This window comes from Momordica charantia (assembly GCF_013281855.1).
Source record: "Momordica charantia cultivar OHB3-1 chromosome 4 unlocalized genomic scaffold, Mcharantia_2.0 BLBB01000004.1, whole genome shotgun sequence".
NCBI classification, from domain to species: Eukaryota; Viridiplantae; Streptophyta; class Magnoliopsida; order Cucurbitales; family Cucurbitaceae; genus Momordica; species Momordica charantia.
This window is the reverse complement of record NW_028275162.1, coordinates 19,532,258-19,548,838: the sequence shown is the minus strand read 5'-3', so window position 1 is coordinate 19,548,838 and position 16,581 is coordinate 19,532,258.

Genomic DNA, 16,581 nt, shown 5'->3' with positions numbered 1-16,581 from the left:
AAGTAGTGGATTAGTGGTCGGTTATTTACTTCTCCAATAAATACTTGTAACAATTCTCAATTCAATGAATAGAAGTTCTTTCTTTGTACAGTTTCTCTATTGCTTTCACTGTGTTGTTTTTTTTCGTTTTCGTTACATAAATAGCCTTACAATTTTAGTTAGTTATCTAAGTGCACAAACTAACCCCTAACTATTGTTTCCATTGTAAATGTGGCTTACTATAAAACGCCAGCTTAATTTCCCTCAGATCATTATTAGTAAAATTCTCTTTCTTTGGTTTACACCAAAACTACTCAAATTTTTGTCAATAAAATTTATACTCAAAGTGCAACAACAAATATGCTTCAAATCCAACTTAAAAACCCCAACTTAATCACAAAATCCAACAACAAAAGTAAAAGTTCAATTTTATCATCAAAATATTTTCTAATTCAATAAACATAAAAATGCCAGCAGAAGTGGTTAGGCATCAGTATCTTTCCTAATAAATTGTAAGTTGCAATCCCTAATAGAATAATATTAGAAAAAACAAAGTAAGATTATTTACATGTAACCATTTAAAAATTATTATATTTCTAAAAAAATAAACTTAGAGAATAATGTTTTTGAGTGCTCCAACAAGCTTTGCTATCCCAAATTCTCTAAATCTATGTGATTGTAGGTTACATTCCTTGATCATTATTGCATCCCTATTTTTCTTTTTCTTTTATACTTTGATTTCTTCTATGTCTTAGTAAAATACTTTTAAATACTCTCTATATTAATGGTCTATATTCCAATGCCCTCTCATTAACTTTATCTATTTTAGCTTAATATGTACTTAATAAATAAAACATGTTGCTCATGTAAGAACCAAGACCTTATGTAAGGAATGTGATATAATATATTAGGTCACCAAATAGGAAATAGTTTTACTTTTATTGTCATAATTTTGAGAAAAACTTAATGTGTATTCTAACTTATTAAATAGTGGAAAATTTTGTTGTGTTTGCTATCTTCACTTGAGTTAGTTCATGTAGTGGTCCTACACTTTAATTATTAGCGGTTATGATGCTATATCTTTTTATTAGAGATTTATCCAAAATATAAATGGAGTATTAATTATTTAAATAAATAAGTTTTATGTTTACTCTATATTTCTAAAATTCAAACTATAGGTTGAGAATTTCACTTTCAATCAAACTTGAAGTATTTCATGTTGGTGGTGAATATTTTAATAATAATCTCAAATTGTCATTTACCAAAACATCTCTTTGTGTAGGTTTTTCCTCTAATACCTCACTCTAAATAGCTCGGTCTTGTCCACTCCGCACATAGTCTCAAGGTGATTTGATTTGGGTATAAATTTTTGATACCGTAGAAGTCTGAAGTCATATATATAGCTTGACCTTATGCGATGGCGAAACAATCAAGCAACTCTTACCGATGAAAAGTCGATCCTTTTGCGAAGGCACCCCAAAACTCTGCTACCAAAGCTCAGGGTCAACCTCCAAAATCAAAGAAGGGAGGAACGACTCGGCAAACACACCAAGTGACACAATTAGCTCCTATCGACCAAGAGATAGTTTTCAGCCTTCGAGCTGAAATGCGAGAAATGATAGCCAAGATGAATACTATGACTTGAACTTGTAAGGAGTGCAAACAAAGTCCCACATTGGCTAGGGAAGAGAATGATCTGTTAGGAGTGTCAAAAGAGAAACCACTCACGGACGGGTTCGAGTTCCTCGCGCGAACCTCAAAAATAGTTTTGATATTTGTTTTTAACTCAACAGGCCTAGCATTTATTTGTTTTTTATTTTAGAACTTAACAGGCCCAACTCATGCCCTTGGCCAAAGTGTTTTAAAGAGAAAAATTGGCCCAAGTATTTTAAAGAGAAAAACTCAATATTGCCCATGGCCCAATTCAGTTTATGTTTAAAGAAAAAAGGGGCAACTAGAGGAATGACTTGCTTGAAAAATGACCAAAAGTATCTAATATCACAAAAATGACTATGAGACAGTTATACTTCAATACTAGAATTTGATATAGACAAATGTACCCTCCCACTAAAATAGCTAAATTATCCTACTATTACCCCTTAAATTTTTTGGCAAAAATACCCTCGAAACAACTTTTTGCTCTAGCTTAATTTTAGGAAATAAAATAGTGAATTAAAGTTCAAAATTTTCAAAAATAAAATCTAGATTTAGAAATTTCAAAATTTCAAAAACAAAATCGGTTAAATGAATGATTTGAAAAAATATATATATATATATATATAATGTAGAAAAATATGAAAAATATATGGCCTAATAAAACGTAAATAAAAGTGGAAAATGATTAGAAAAAATAAGATTGAAAAATCAAATCCTATTTTTAAAACTATGGAGGGGGTAGCTACATTGTGAGACACGAAAATTAATACCAAATTCGCGAACCGTCTCATTCTTGCCAAAAAAAACGTAATCTATCAAAAAAGACATACAAAAACGGTTACAAATAAAGGTAATGACAAACTAGAAACGTGGTGAAGCACCTGGACGAGGATGAAGCTAAGGTATTTTCTTATTCATACGTCGTATATAATAATACTTACGTGGTACTGAAAATAGTTTACTTACACTATAATAAGTGACTTGCTTGCACCATTTCATTACTTAGTTTTTACCATGGTTAAAGATAATCTCTATCTAATATAGGGTAAATAAGCGTATAGACAAAATAAAGAAAAAATGCGTTAGACAGAATAAAGATAGAGTAAATAAAGATACACACAGTACCTGGATTTTTCTTGACTGCAAAAGACGAGATGAGATCATATGACTGCTCACTATAATGACTCATGAGGAAGGAGACTCATTTTCCTTTCCAATCATCTTCCCTATCTTCTACTACTTTCTCTCAACTCTCAATAATTATATTACTTTAAATATTGATTATTCCAATGTTTGCTTCTAATTTTTGCAAATTAGGACTCAAATGCACAAATTAAAATGGGATTCAAATGACACAATCCGCACATCCAAAGAATCAAGCTAGAGTAGAGCTTCACTTCAAATGAATATGACAACAAACGGTTTAGATGACATATTTTGTGGCAGAAAACTATCAAGGAGAAGAAAAAAAATCTTCAGTTCTTGTATTGTTGAGTTGAATTCTTCTTATAATCTAAATGCTTACCAGATAAATTTCGATCACGGAATTGGAGACTCGAACTTTACAAGTCATTCTCTGCTCGATTTGTTGATCCCTCCATGTCTGAAGGAACTTGAGATTGTTGGGTTGATAAAAAATGGGGATTGATGAGTGTAAGAATATTTAGAAGATGTGATTGCAACGGAATTTACTACCCAATTAGTTAGGTTTGTTATAGATTTTAATTAGATTATATGTTGGAGACAAATTAATAATATTTTTAAAATGTTTGAATGATATAAGTAGATTCGGTTGTTTGATAATGTAGATTTGGTAGCTTTACAATGTAGAGATTTTGCTGGTTTGGTTATGGAGAAATTTTAGGGATTTGGTAGTTTAATAATGTGATTTATGGAATGTGGGTTGTTGAAAACTGGACGGGTAAAATGGAGAAATGATGCAAGGGTAAAATGGACATGAAATGTGCGGAGGGGTAAATATGGAATTCTACCCCTCCCCTAAAATTCAGGAAATCAAGTATGGTCATATATCCAATTTACGAAATTTTAGTCATTTTTCATTATGATTATAGCCATTTCTTAGGATTTCCCAAGAAAAAAAACTGAAAATCAACGTTCAAAAGGGGCCCATTGTTTGAAACGTTTTCCATAGGGAAATCCTTAAGAATGGCTACCACAGGTTATCGTCAAGCAAAATGGCCAAAGTTTTTCTAAATTGCATGATATGGCCAAAGTTGGTTTCCTAGATTTTATGGGAGGTGTATAATTTCTTATTTATCCCTTTACACATTTCATGCCCATACTGCCCCTGCAGTCTTTCTCCATTTTACCCATTCACGTTTTATTGAAACCACCTTAACTACAAAATCTATATAATTCCTAAAATCTTTCCACAAAATTTAAACCAGAAAATCTACCTATATCATACTTAATATTGAAACCACCTTTAACTACAAAATCTATATAATTCCTAAAATCTTTCCACAAAATTTAAACCACCAAATCTACATATATGATTCAAACAAGTTAAAAATGTGTAATTTTTTTAAACAAACCTAACTAATTGGTTTGAACATTCCACTGTAATCAGCAACCTTAAATACAATATTTTTTTAATATTCTTACACAACATATCATTAATCCCCACCCATTTTATTTTTACATTTTTTCAAGAATTAAATCAATCAACGCGGGAACATTATGCGATCATTGTTAGCCACGATTTTAGTTGGGAGGAGCACAACAATTATGTTCATTACGGGGCACGTTTCAATTCCATTCGATTTCATCCTACAACAACTCTGTGAATGTATTTCTAGAGATCTTCATTTTCTAGAAGGAAAAATTACACGCCTTTCACTTTTCAGAAATGGTATTGGCAAGTCGATAATTATGAAGCTGTTAGTAGATAGGGACGTGGTGTGAGCCATATCCCTGTTGGCGGATGTTAGGTGCAACGACTACGACATAGTTGTAGATATTGACCCCGTATATAACACCATCTACGGGGGTAGTGAAAGTTCAGACGCCGAAAATAGATTGAAAACTATCTGCAGAAAATAGTCATATTTTGCATCACATAATCTTTCTTTATCACTAAATCGGAACAAAGATCAATGCATAAAATATGACAAAAAGGTAACCAAAACCAACAAAATAAAAAATGCATATTAGCAATCAAGGAAACATATATTAATATTTACCTAAGGAGAGATACGATGGATGTGTAAATATATGGCTACTAGAGGTTATCTCACAAAATAAGCAAGAGACGTCAATACAACGAGGTAGATATAGGATTCTATAGAGTAGATGACCATTTTGATTGGGTTATCCTTGTCCATCAACATTCATGACTAATATGCCACGATTATTACATTCTAAGAAGCTGCATTTTAATTCTTGATATATGAGAATTAGTCATCGAGTTACTGAAACATTACTCGAAAGAATCTTCCTATTGCAACAAACCTAGTTTTAGAAAAATTAGATTATTAACGAAAAAAAAAACTCAACAAGATTCAACCATTGTATCAAGCCCCAAAAAAATTCGTCCGGTAGAACCAACAAATAAGAATGCGTATTCCTAATATTGTTCAAATTAATTAGTTCCTAATGAGTATCAATTAGTACCACATAAGTATCAATTAGTTCTACGGGAATCTAATTGGAAGTTCTTGATTTTTTTACAATAAATTTTAAATATTTAACAATAAAATGGTTACATTTAGCTAAAAAACATCAGAATTTACAAGTTCCAGGTACTAATGATATTTATTGAAACATCAGAATTGAGGTCTGTGTTTAAATTTATTGAAATTTGAAATTTAAGATGAGATTTAAGATTGAAAATTTATTAAAATTTTTTTTTTTGCAAACTAAACTACCTGACAATCTAATTTTAACAATATTTTTATTATTTATTATTTAATCTAAACTATATTTTTAATATAATCTCCCCAACTGACCATATCTACAAGGTGTCCTAAAAACAGGTTGTGTCCAACAAAATCCCTTGAATATTGGAGGTTGCTAACCAACGGTCAATTATTTTAAACCTCATTTATTTAAACAACATTCAAAATCGATCGATGAATACCCTTGTTGGATAAGCAAGAGTGGGAAGAGGGATGTCAAAGATTGTGTAAGCCAAAGAGGGACGCCGAAAGCTTGAGGCGCACGAGGCTTGAGGGGCTTGAGACTTGATTGAATCAAATTTTATTTGATTTTAGGAAGGAAGAGTTAGGGCAAGTGTGGAAGAAGGAGTTAAATGGCAAAAGTGGGAAGGAGTCACTTGAGTTGCCTTCCCTCCCATAATGGATCATAATATGGTATTAATCTTCAACTACTCCATCTACAATTTTAAAAACAGTACTTTACAGCTTCAATCTTTATTTTTCCACTTTTCTAATTTGATTTTACGTTTTTTTAGTCTATTTTACACTTTGATTCAATCTTTTTTTTTTATTTCAAAGTATTCAACAAATTTATCTTACAGATTTGGAAATTTTGAAATCTATATGTTATTTAAAATTTTTGAACTCTATAATTTCCATTCACTATCTTCTTTCCTACAATTTAGGTGCACTACAGATTTATTTAAGGGTAGTTTCGTCACGAATTTATAGGGGAAATGGTAGGATAAATTTACCTAGTTTGATGGGAGGGTAAATTTGTCTACATAAAATCACGTAGTTCAGCTCTAACTGTTCTTTAGCTATTTTTATGATATTTTATTATTTTGGCTATTTTTCAAATCAAACTATTTAATTTAGCTATTCCTCTAGTTGCCCTTTTTCCATATTATTGCAGAATCAGTTTCAGCAGTTTTGCACATTTTTATTTATTAAGATTTATTATAAAAACGTTTTTCATTAATTTTAGATAGAAAACGTTTTTCTCTAAGTCCTATATAAACGATCTTCCTCTCATTTGCAAAACACACAATTTTGGCTCTACTTCTTCCCCTACTACTTTCTCTCTTAGTTTCCAATACTATTTTTGTTTTCAACCGCTGTTTTGAGCTGATTCCAACCCATTTCCGGCAAGTGCACGCTTGAATTCGGGTGTTGTGTTAACTTTGGGAAGCAACCGCCAATTAATGATATAACACTATGATCGTGCCAAATTTTGCTTTCAAGGTAGTGGGTTCCACGGCACAACAACGAGATCCTCCTCTTTTTCTCTAACAATTTGAAAGCAAAATTTCGATGGCTTCAATAAGATCCGGCAAGGTGCTTCCAGATCTATCTAAACATGAATCTTTTGATGGATCGAATTACTGACGCTGGTCTCAGAAGCTACGCATCTTCTTTGAGCAATTGGAGATAGACTACATCTTGACCACCATCGCTTCCAACGTAGCCATTGCCGCCGGATCCACCGCTGGAGTTGCCACCGGAGCTACCACCGGAGCCGCCACCACCGCTGTCGCCGCCGCCGCTGCCGCTGACAAGTTCTTGAAGGATAACGAGATTGTTCACGAGCATCTCCTCAACCATGTGAATGACTCGCTATTTGATCTTTTTGTTGCCCAAAAATCTGCAAAGATTATTTGGGACAGTCTAGAGTCAAGATATGGTGGAGATGATGCCGGGAGAATGAAGTATGTGGTTGGCAAATGGCTGCATTTTCAAATGGCAAATAAAAAACCAATCATGGATCAAGTTCACGAGTACGAGAACTTGGTGGCTAATGTTCTATCCGAGGGCATGAAGATGTGTGAAATCCTCCAGGAGAATGTGCTGCTCGAGAAATTTCCCCCTTCCTAGAGTGATTATCGCAATCATCTGAAACACAAGAAGAAAGATCTAACGTTGCAAGAATTGATCAGGCATATGTGCATAGAAGAAGCCAATAGACAAAAGGATAAACTCTCTTCCCAGTTTGTCAATTCAGTTAATGCTAACTTAATTGAATCTTCTGTTGTAAATAAAGACAGGTTCAAAAGCAAAGGAAAATTGATTGCCAAGGAAAGAGTCCAAAAGAAGAAGAGATTTCAATACAAGAGTTATAGTGGAAGAATTGAAAAATCAAAGATAGTATGTTTTCGTGTGCGGGAAACCTGGACACAAATCCTACCAATGCAACGAAAGGAAAGGAAAGGAAAGCCAGAACAAAAGCATGTTCCACAAGCCAACATTGCAGAGACTGACGAAATCATTGCTGTTGTGGTCGTGGAGGAAAATTAGGTGGAGAACAAATCTGACTGGATTCTAGACACTGAAGCTTCCCGACACTTTTATTCAAACTGAGATCTCTTCCACGATTTTCAAGACTCCACTGACAGCGAATGCATCTTTATGGGTAACTTACCCACGGCTAGAGTCCTTGTAAAAGGGAAGATTCTTCTAAAACTTACATCTGGTAAAATTTTATCTTTAAGTGATGTTTTGTATGTTCCTTCTCTACGTAGGAACTTGGTATCTGAAAGTTTACTTAACAGGGTAGGACTTAGGATTGTCTTTGAGGTTGACAAGGTTATCATCACTAAAAGTGGTGATTTTGTTGGTAAGGGGTATCTGGCTGATGGTTTATTTGTTCTTAACACTATGTCTACTTCTGGTACAATGAATGAAATTAATTCTCGTTCTACTTATATCGTTGAATCTATTGATATATGGCATGGTAGACTAGGTCATGTGAATAAATCATCGATTAAAAGACTTAAAACTTTAAATTTAATCAATGCTTATGAATTGCATGAAACTGGAAAATGTCATGTTTGTATAGAAGTAAAATTTGCTAAAAAACCATTTAAACTTGTCTCAATTACGAGCACTGAACTATTAGAATTAATTCATTATGATTTAGCAGATTTCAAGAGCACCACTAGTAAAGGTGGCAAAAAGTACTATATTTCATTTGTAAATGATTTCTCTAGATACACAAAAATTTATGTTCTAAAATCTAAAGATGAAGCAAGCAGCATGTTTTTTAAATTTTAAGCTGAAGTAGAAAATCAATTAGATAGAAAGATAAAAAGGCTAAAGATCTGATAGTAATGGTGAATATAGTGACAACTCACTTAAAAATTTTGCATAAAGAATTTTGCATGAATTTTGCATGTTTTTCATGGTATTATGCATGAAGTTATTGCACCTTACTCACCTCAACAAAATGGAATAGCTGAACGTAAAAATAGAACTCTAAAAGAAATGATGAATGTTATGCTTTTGAGTTTTGGTTTATCTGACTATATGTGGGGAGAAACTGTACTCTTTGCTTCTTTCATTCTTAACAGGGTTCATCACAAAAAATTGAATAAGACACCATATGAACTCTGGAAAGGATATCCACCTAACCTAAGCTACTTGATAGTGTGGGGGTGCTTGGCAAAGGTAGCATTTCCAGAATTTAAAAAACCCACGGTAGGATCTAAAAGCTTTGACTGTGTGTTTATTGGGTATGCTCAAAATAGTTCTGCATATAGATTCATGAACTTAAGTGATCATTCAATTTGTGAATATAGAGATGCTGTGTTTTTTTAAATATATTTCCCATGATAAAATCTGTTAATAAATCTAATGGAAATTTAGAACAAGTATCTATGTATGTTCCCTCTACCTGTGATACTATGATAGAACCTAGGACTGATGTGGTGAATCGTGAACCTAGGAGAAGTAAAAGGCAGAGGACTAGCAAAAGTTTTGGGCCTGACTTCTTAACTACATTCTTGATTGAAAATTACAATAAGATAGATGATCATTTTGCTTGCATGCATCTAATAGATGAAGATCCTAAAACCTATCAAAAAGCAATAAATTTAATAGATTTTAGCTTATGGAAAGATGCAATTAAAAGTGAATTAGACTCCATAGTTTTGAATCAAACTTGGGACTTGGTAGATCTACTTGTTGGTAACAAACCTATTAAGAGCAAATGGATTTTCAAAAAGAAAATTAGACCAGAGGGTTCAATTGAAAAATATAATGCCAGATTAGCAGTTTTTTGTTACATACAGAAATTTGGTATTGATTACTTCGATACTTATTCACTTGTAACCAAAATAGCCACTATTAGATTTCTAATTGCACTGGCTGCTCTTCGTGGCCTGCTGATACATCAGATGGATGTAAAAACAACTTATCTTAATGGAGATTTAGAAGAAGTGATCTATATGACTCAACCTAAAGGTCTTGTAGTGGCTGGTCAAGAAAATAAAGTAAGCAAGCTTAAAAAATCACTCTATGCTTCAAAACAAGCTCCTAAACAGTGGTATGAAAAATTCAATGGCACTTTAATAAACAATGGCTATAAGTAAATTGTTGTGATACATGTGTTTATTCAAAGATGTTTGGAGTAGAATGTGTGATTATATGCTTATATTTGATGACATGCTTATTTTTGGTACAAACATAGATCTCATTAATAATACAAAATTATTGCTTTCTTCATATTTCGAAATGAAATATTTAGGAGAGGTTGATGTAATACTTGGTGTTAAAATAAGAAAAAATGATAACGGTTTCTCCTCATGTCAATCACATTATATTGAGAAAATGTTGAAGAAATTTGATTGCTTTGACAAACCACCTGGTAGAACACCTTATGATGTGAGCATAAGTCTTAAGAAAAATAAGGGTGAAAGTGTATCTCAATCTGAATAGGCAAAGATCATAAGTAGTGTCATGTTTTTAACGAACTACACTAGACCTGATATTGCATATGCTGTAAATAGATATAGTAGATTTGCACATAATCCTAGTAAAGAATATTAGAATGCTTTTCATCGTTTATTGAGATATTTGATAGGTACAATGGATTACTATTTGCATTTTAATAAATTTCCTGCTGTGTTAGAAGGTTATTGTGATGCAAACTGGGTTACAGATAACGATGAGGTAAGCTCCACTAATGGATATGTGTTCATTTTGGGTGGATGAACTATATCATGGAAGTCAGCCAAATAAACCTATATAGTACGCTCCACCATGGAGTCAGAGTTCATAACACTTGAACTAGCAGGGCAAGAAGCTGAATGACTTAGAAGTCTTCTTGGAGACGTGCCATTGTGGGGGACATCTGTGTCAGTGTCTCTACATTGTGATTCACAAGCTGCCATAAGGATTGTCAAAAATAGTGTGTACAATGGCAAGAGGAGGCATATACGCCTGAGACATGAAGGTGTGAAACAATTGCTGAAGGGCAGAGTAATCTCCTTGGAGTATGTGAGGTCTGAGAGAAACTTGGAAGATCCTCTCACGAAAGGCCTAACAAGGAAAGTTATACTTGAGTTCTCTGCATATATGGGACTAAAACTCCGATACATTAGTTGTAAATTCAAAGCCCAATATTTGGGTGGTCTATTCATAGACTTGATGGATTAGTTTTCATAGCTCAGTTTTGAGTGGTTTATTTGTGATAAACTTGATGAAGCATTGACGTGATTGTAAATGTGGGGCTGCCTTCTATGAAAGAGTACATGGTCTCTTTCTAGAGCTTTCACGTGACCCAAGGTTCTATGTGCATGGCCATTAAAAGCACTTGTTATATATCGCGGAATCGAAATGAAGGATTAAAATGTGTTGTGGGGGTTTCAACCATAACTACTGGAAGTCCAAGAGGTAACTCACTTTCACTACTTAGGTTATTGCCGCACTTCACTATACATTAATTCAAATCGTAAGATATCAATGCTTAAGTTTTATTCCTTTATTTGCTCAGAATTTTTATTTTTATTTTTTATTTTTATATTTTCTCTTTTTACCATTCGTGGGTGACTATTAGGAATGTCAAAAGAGAAACCACTCACGGGCGGGTTCGGGTTCCTTGCGTGAACCTCAAAAATAGTTTTGATATTTGTTTTGGAACTTAACAGGCCTAGCATTTATTTGTCTTTGATTTTGGAACTCAACAAGCCCAGCTCATACCCTTGGCCCAAGTGTTTTAAAGAGAAAAACTGGCCCAAGTATTTTAAAGAGAAAAACTGAATACTGCCCATGGCCCAATTTAGTTTATGTTTAAAGAAAAAAAAACTGAAAATCAACGTTGAAAGAGGACCCATTGTTTGAAACGTTTTCAATAGTTTGAAATGTTTTCAACATTATTGCAGAATCGGTTTCAGCAGTTTTCCACGTTTTTATTTATTAAGATTTATTATAAAATGTTTTTCATTAATTTTAGATAGAAAACGTTTTTCTCTAAGTCCTATATCAACCATCTTCCTCTCATTTGCAAAACACACAATTTGGGCTCTACTTCTTCCCCTACTACTTTCTCTCTCAGTTTCCAACATTATTTTTGTTTTCAACCGCTGTTCTGAGCTAATTACAATCCGTTTCCGGCAAGTGCACGCTTTAATTCGGGTGTTGTGTTGACCTTGGGAAGCAACGAGCAATAAACGATATAGCACCATGGTCGTGTCCGAATTTTGCTTTCAAGGCAGTGGGTTCCACGACACAACAACGAGATCCTCCTCTTTTGCTCTAACATGATCATGAATATATAAGAGAGGACAATTATCTTAATTGGTATGAGACCCTTTGGGTGAAATCAAAAGCAAAGTCGTGCGAGCTATGCCCAAAACGGACAATATCATATCATTGTGGAGATACGTAGGGTACAAGGGTTACCGTTGTCCTTAACAGAACCATCCAAAACACTGGACTCCAAATCAATATCAACTCAAGCTATCTTTACCTCGAGATCCCAATTGAGGTAAAGCTTGCACTGATAATGATGTTCGATTTGAAGAACACCAATCTGTGCCCAGAGTTCGATGGAATAACTTAGTCCAAGGCCCCAAGTTGTGAATGACAAGTTCAATTCCAAATCCCAATAGAACTCTAGTCAAAGAGAGACTGCGTACCACTGGCGGTGACTAATCTTCGTTAAACACTCAATAAGAAAGATTTGGATAAAAAACTTAAGCATAGTATTCAGGCCCACCTACCACACTCCCAATTTTCCAGAATCATATCTGAAAAGAAAACTCATTAAGTTAGTCTGACGTATGCGAATAACAAAAAAATTAGGTATCTTAGAGTACTTACTATTGTTGGAGACTCGAAGCTGGAGTCTGAAAAATCTTCTATCTAGTCGTGAAGCTCACAGTCGACGAGGTTGTTGTCGTTAAGAAGAGCTATAACGTGTCAACCAGCTTTACAAATCTTAGGAATATGTTTGATGTATTCCTCAGTTAGCTCGATAAAGGCAGGGATGGGCTTGGGAAAAATTGCAAAGGAAGGCAGCTACAATTAGTATGAGTTTATAAATACGAGCTAAAATTTAAAGTCAATCTTACCCAAGTTCCCAAAGCTAACCGAGATATTACACATCGGTTCCCCATCTGTATCAACAATGAGCCAATTCCCGAAAACCTAAAACCATTGCCTTTTCCAATTTTTGGTAGAGATAGGCCATAACTATATTACAAACACCTTTCCCAGCGGTTATGTAATACCGATCAGGGTTTTTGGGAGCTTCTTTACAGTATGGATCACGAGCAGTTGATCTATTGTCAAAAGCTCAAAGTAGTTAGTATCTAGACCTACTCCCCGCCATAACATATAGCACCTCAACAATGTCCCCCCACCGATTGGGAGCGAGTTATGCTGGTGCAATTTACCTTAGTAAAAAACTCTTGGGCAAATAGATGGATGGAAAGCCTAACACCAAATTCAAACATCTTTAAATAGAATGTTACATGCCCTATCGTGGGTCTTATATTATTTTTTCTTCTACTAGGTACCACATGACAAAAGAACCTCAAAATGTGGTGTGGCCGACCTATTGAGCTTGTACCACATAGGTCGGACATACTAGAGATAGCGTTGAAAAAGCGACCTATTGAGCTCCTACCAGATAGGTCGGTCAAACTAGAGATAGCCTTGAAAAGTTTAGGCGCCGAGGTATAGTGCCCAACTATCTGTAACCATGTAACAAACTCTGGAACGGTTTAAACATAACGGTTACGTGGAACCCACTACTTCTTATCCTATAAATACGCATTCACTCTCATACGCATGTATGTGATTATGTCTAGATCCGACCTACATAGATCGGCTCTTAATTGACTCGAGTGTCGAAGTATTTATTCTTTGCTTAGAGGTCTTTCCTTGCATAGCTTGCTTCGAATAGCATGACCAGCTAGGATTCTCTACGAATCTTGGGTCATTCTAAATTCGGCATCTATAATTATAATTCCTCAAATCCATAATTCTTACAAATTCAAAAAGAATAATCAATTAGTAGAACTTTTCAAAAAAGAATATAGCCCTGATACACATTCCAGAACTCAAATTCAAATTCGAAATCAACAACAAATATAATATAATTAAAAAAGTTTAAGTGAAAATAGTAAAGAGCTCAAGTTCAATTTCAAAAACAAATATTAATATATTTAATGAAAATTTAAATATTGTTGCAGAAAGTGTCAATAACTAAAATTCTTTTCAATAATTAATTTCATAAATTTAAGCTAAATAATTCTACTGTTAATTAAGACTTAACAAATTAAATAATATTATGTAATGTAACTAAAAATTCAAACTATCAAATCATTTATTAGATAGTTAAAATTAGAATTAAATATCTTTTTTGAAGCAATTAGAATTAAATATTAAATGAGGGGCAATAGGTAAAATTACAAATTTATTCCGCTCGAGCTACCTCCTAAGATTGAAAAATCAAATATGTAATTTTTCTATTTTAGAGGATAAGTATAAATAATTACACACATTAAAAAAATAAAAATAATTATAAAAAAACAGTTTCTACACACAACCTCAATTATGGACAAGTTTTTTTAGAAATTTAAAATATTAATCCAATTTTAGAGATAAAGCTATTAGAAAATTTTGAAAATGAGAGGTCTGATTACATCTATATAACATTTTTTACTTAAAAAAAAAGATGTTTTGGTTGTAGAAAAACGAAAATAGTAAATGAAAAAAATAAGTAAAATTACAATAAATTAATTAAATAAAACAAAAGGGCAAAATAGAGAGAGAGTTTCTAATGAGGATCCTTTAACTAAAATAAACCTAAATGTAGTGTCGTTCAATATATGCGAGATATCTCAAAAATATTTTTGTATTTTAATACTTATGTACATGCATAATTTATTTAAAAATTATTTAATTGAGAAATTATTTTTTTACATAAATAAAGCGAGGAATTATTCTTAGCAGGGAATCAAACCCTATTTCCTCGTAAACTATAGTGTGGAATATCGCTCGGACGATAATTAAAATGAGGCTTCCACATCTCCACCCCGTCCTGTGAACACTCTTAGTCAAACTCTAGGGAAATTTATCCATCCATACATGAGATAAATTCTTTTTATGTGTCCTTCTATATTGTGTTCTCGTTGTAGATAGAATAGCTGTGAAGAATCCATGGAGTCCACCATATCCAAAAGGTAAGGGGATTTAATCCATCTTATTTTCTAAACTTGTTTTAAATTAAAAGTTTAGCCATTCAAAATCCTAATTAATCAGATCTGATCCAATTTCAATCACACAGACCAACAAATAAACATATATTTCGAAATCTTTAAAATTTAGAGATCAAAATAGGAGTTAACTCTTCTCTTTTTAGTTCAATAAATGAATCGGTGAAAATTTAAACCTCCGATCTTAAGGGGAGTAAGTAATGTCTTGAATAGTTGAACTATGCCTAAATCGACAATATATGAATACAATTTTTTTTTGGGTATCATTTTTATGGTTCATAAACTAACTCTTCTATAAATGGTGAATTTTTATTTTATAAAAAGATTCAAATTGGTTTATAAAAATACTATTTTCTTAATGACGTGAAAATGAAATATCGAATTAGCTCCTTTCTTTATGTTGCATTGTAAGGTGTGCAAATAAAGTTCGACATTGGTTAAGGAAGAGATTGATTCATAGTATACAAGATGAGAACAATTATCTCTATTGGTATGAGGTCTTTTTGGTGAAACTAAAAGTAAAGTCGTAAGTGTTATACCCAAAACGAACAATGAGATATTCGGAGATATGAGGGTACTGTTGTCTTTAATACTTTATCCTAGAACTCTCTCTCAATGCAAAAAAGAAATTACTACATGACCTCGTTATGCATTATTGAAAATAAGTGAAAACAACATCGGGAGTGATGAAATCAATAAAGTCAAATGAGAACCATATTTTAAAATTTTGAAGTAGCTGTTGAGAATGAGGGATTTCAATGGATGTGGATGAGTGAGGAAGAGGGAGAGAAGAGACAGATAGAATGTACGATTATATATGAGGAAAGGTACCGTTTTTTTCCCCTTTCTTCCCTCTCTTTATCCAGATCGTGACCCCTTCTTTCCCACTCTCTCACTCTCTCTTTTCCTCGGAAGAAAATCTAAAGAAATTCTTCTTAAAGATTACTCTCTCTCTCCTCGAATTTGTGAATTTACTTATGTTTCCTTTCACGAATTTTCAAATTGGCGATCGAAAATCACGACTCCACCATCTGTGAAATCAAGCCCAAAAGCAGAAGAATCATGGTATAACGCATTTTGGTTTCCCATTTGGGTTTCGCTTTTCCCTCGATCCCTAAAAGTGTATTTTACCCTTAAAAATATTATTTTGCTTGCTAAGTTTAGTGAGTGATGATTAGACATTTATAACTCTATTCATAACTCGTAGAGATCGAATTTTCACTTTTTATTTGCTTTATGTAATATTTGTTGGATTTTAAGGTGCGAAAGAAAGTGAAAGTTAAAGAAATGTATTCACATATACGCAATATGTTTATTTCTTTATTGGTTTTATTTCTTTAGTTATTAAACTTGAACTTATTTATTTAAATGAAAAAATTGTTTCTTTATTTTGTTAAGGTTATAAAGTTGCACATTTGTAACTTTGTATGTGTTAAGTTATATATGTAACATATGTAAAAAAGTTACATATGTGTTAAAAATACTTGTGAGATGTTACATATTTTGACAACTATATATAGTTGTTGTGTTCCTTCATTTTGAGATATCCA